The sequence below is a fragment of the Palaemon carinicauda genome, chromosome 7 (genome assembly GCF_036898095.1).
Source record: "Palaemon carinicauda isolate YSFRI2023 chromosome 7, ASM3689809v2, whole genome shotgun sequence".
NCBI lineage: Eukaryota > Metazoa > Arthropoda > Malacostraca > Decapoda > Palaemonidae > Palaemon > Palaemon carinicauda.
In genome coordinates, this window is record NC_090731.1 from 77,296,156 (window position 1) to 77,299,991 (window position 3,836).

Genomic DNA, 3,836 nt, shown 5'->3' on the forward strand with positions numbered 1-3,836 from the left:
ATAACTCTTTTATATCTTATTACTTAAAAAATCAATAATAATGCTGAGAAACGACCCACCCACTCCCAACTGTTTGAGTTTGAAAACAAGGGCCTTATGATCAACACGGTCAAAGGCAGCACTAAAATCAAGGGCAATCATACGAACTTCCTGACCACAATCAAGGGATTTCTGTACAGCATTGGAGATTGTAAGAAGGGCATCACATTCTCCAAGGCCTTTACGAAAACCAAATTACAAACCAGGGAGTAGATGATTATCTTCAACAAACCTATTAAGACGTTTTGCCAGAAGACGTTCAAAAACTTTACATCATATGGGAGTTATGGAAAATGGGCGGTAATCAGTGGGACTTGAGCTACCATAAACCCATTTACATAGATAAGTAACATTACCAACTCTCCAACAAGTGGTAAAAGCTCCTCTTATTGCTAACTTGTGCAAAATAACAGTTAACTTTGGAGCTAAGAAACCTGCTGTCTTTATAAAAAACAAAGGAAAAATACCATTTGGGTCTACACCTCCATAAGCATCAAGGTCAATCAACAGAGCTTTAATCTCACGAGATCGAAAAGTTAAACTAGTTAACTAGTTAGTCATCCTCGAGAACCAACAACCTACATCTCATGATTTTCTCACCCTAGTAGCGAACAAAGCTTGGGATCTTGAAGGTCAAGGTCGACTCCATTGAAGAGTACAAGTCAAGCTCAACCAGGAGACAATATGAATCATCTTGGAAGAAATGGGTATCCTTTGTGAAAATAAGGAGACTAACAGAAATTTCAATACATTTTTGTCTCTATTTCTTCATCTACCTACTTGAACAAGGCCCAGCTTCCACTACGATAACTGTGTGTAAGTCAGCCCTGACTAGACCTCTTCTATACACCTTTGAGATGGACCTCACAAGCGAAATCTTCAATAAAGTACCAAAAGCATGTGCTAGACTCTCGCCGGCAATGCCTCTAAAGCCCATCACATGGTCGTTGAACAAAGTCTTGCACTATGCTTTGAACATATACAATGGGGATTGTACTCTAAAAGATCTAACACAGAAGTCACTTTTTCTGTTTGCAATAGCCTCAGTGGCTAGAGTTAGTGAAATATTGGCCGTATCAGAAAGGTAGGCCATATTCAGTCCCTAGACATGATCATACTCCATAGGATCAATTCTATAGTGTGATTGATGAGTTTAAGTCCAAAACTAGGAACGAGTTCAACCACGATGACGAGGTTGAGTGTCGTCCTCTGACCGGGATGCGGCTCGTGAGTATTCTTGACATCGAACTTGATTGTAGCCTAGTGTTGACTGGCGTTCCCCAGTCTGGCTGTAGTTTCTGGCTGCATGAGTTTGGTTTCCTCTTGCTGGCTCTTGTTTGGCTGCCTGAGGTCTTTTATTCCTTTGTTGCAGTATACTGTGTACAACACAGAATTATTACCATTATTGTATCAGCTCAGTCACCTGAAATAAGCAATGGTTGCTTCAGTTGTGTTAATCTCATCTTCGTCTAATCTTCTTGGTAGGATTCAGCAATATGTTTGTGTTATAAAAGTCGTTTAATCTTCTCAATATATATTAATGCTACTGTTATCAAATTCTGTTCTGAGTTAAGTATGAGTTGTGACTGGGAAGTGGAAACATCATAAACAAAATCATGTATAGAAAATATAGAAATAACAAATGAACATCACTGTTAAAAGACTGGATCCTATTGTAATACATAATTAAAAAGAATCACATCCTATATTTGAGGTATCTAATAGATGATTAAATCCTTCATAAAATTTGCTACTGTACTTACAAATAACGTTCAAATATGTTCCATAAATGCAATAGTGTGCAACAATACTTTCAATACACGTAGCTCATATAGTATTACAGTATAAAATCTCTCTCTCTCTCTCTCTCTCTCTCTCTCTCTCTCTCTCTCTCTCTCTCTCTCTCTCTCTCTTTCTCTCTCTCTCTCTCTCTTGGTCTAGCATTCTTAAATGTGTATCCTTATTTTCCTCCGATATATGTTAGTTTTAAATTGTATTATTATTATTTTTTCTTCTTCTTCTTCTTCTTCTTCTTCTTATTATTATTATTATTATTAATATTACTATTATTATTGTTAATTTTTTTTCTATTATTTCACAGACAAATACATTATTTTAAACAAAGGCTAAGCAGTAAAGTAATTGAGCAGAAAGTAGGGCGGATATTGCCGAGCTATCACCTTGTCTCCCTGATCTATGAGTTTTTGGGAACTAGTTCGAGCCACTTTGATTTTTGCATGGTTTTTGATGACCCAAGCACATGTGTACTTAATCCGTTTTCATGTGAACAGGTACACCGGGGAGAGGGGACGAAGAGTGAGAACCAGTATGGTTCGGTTACGTCACCTGCTACCCATAGGCGAGACAAGTCCTTTACCCCCAGCAATGCAGGGGAAATAAGAATGCACAGACTGTGTCAGTAAAGGCAGTTAAGTTCGAGTCCTACTCATGAGTGGGCAACTCTAACTAACCCTACCACAGCCATGGCGGACGTCCATACGCCATAAGACGTCCAATAGCTTCTTTTGAATGTCTCCCCGTCCGCTCTCCCCGGGTATGTTTTTGTACCAGTTAAAAGTAAATTTAATTCTATTTGACTAATGAAATCATTTAAGAGCCAGTGAGAAACTTATAATTCTACTGTTATGCACCCTCAAGATTTAAAGTTCTAATTCACTCGCTTTAAAGATTTCTGCTCATTTTAATTGTGAAAATTAACTTTGATAATAAATCTTTTTACGAATTCACCCTTGTCTGATTCCTCGCCTCATATCATGTATTTTTGGGTTATTACCCAACGCCCCTATGACAAGTTTGGTAGCTTTACGGTTGGATAAAGAGGATTAAAAACAAGTGTGATAATGAACAAAAGATCGAGTGCAGCAGCTACCAAAATAATTGGCTTTAGATGTGAAGAGATAAAAAGAGGAGACTTGAGAAGGAAGATGAAGAACATAACTAAAGAAGATAAAAGACGAATGGATGTTATTAAAAAAGATCATGAACGAAATTCTGACGATGATGTCAAGAATAGTAGCAGCCAGGAGAAGTTTTGTAAATCAGTCACCCATGGAGGACCTACAGGGAGGATACCTTAGTGCCCTACCATCGAGACAAGCGAGCCGAAACATACGGCGCCCAAGGGAGGAAACTGCATGGAAACATACCCGTCCTCGAGAGGATGACATGACAATATTCCTGTTGGAAGAGAAGACGGTGCACCCTTATGTACGCACAAAATTGCAGTTTTTTTTTCAGTTTCCCGTTACGGGAGCAACAGCATCGAAACTTGCCATCCAAAAAAGTGACCCGGGACCCTACTATGGACCTTGTCAACAAAAGCAGTTGGGGTGCTTGTAATTGCCCTAACCCTAGAGGATTTTGTCGTCGAAGCAGCAGCAGCAAGCGCAGTGATAGAAATGGCGCGCCCACAAAGGCCAAGGACAAGCCCAAAAATTGGAAGAGGTCCCAGACAGCAACTGTAGGACGAGGGACCTAAGGCGACCCACAGCAATCACCCACACAAAAGTTCAGTAACATGGTACAAAGTCTATAGTTTTATGTTTAACTAATATGTTTTGGGATTTTGTGAAAGTGTGTAGAGTAACGAAGTTATCATACCATTTTCTTTAAATGATGTTAAATTTAAAAGATAAAAAATACACTGGTTTTGATTGAAGAAATTAACTAGTCGAGTAAAATGTTTTCAATGTTAAAGCTTCAAGTAAAGATTAACTTTTCTTTTCACAAAAGAAAATAACACTGGTTTTGTTGCCCTGTGGATAAATGAGAAATTG

General features: G+C 38.5%; 1 pseudogene; it reads left to right on the plus strand.

Annotated features, from left to right (window-relative positions):
• The first annotated feature begins 1,147 nt into the window (after positions 1 to 1,147).
• On the plus strand, positions 1,148 to 1,370 carry LOC137644691 (small nucleolar RNA U3; annotated as a pseudogene).
• The last annotated feature ends 2,466 nt before the right edge of the window (positions 1,371 to 3,836 follow it).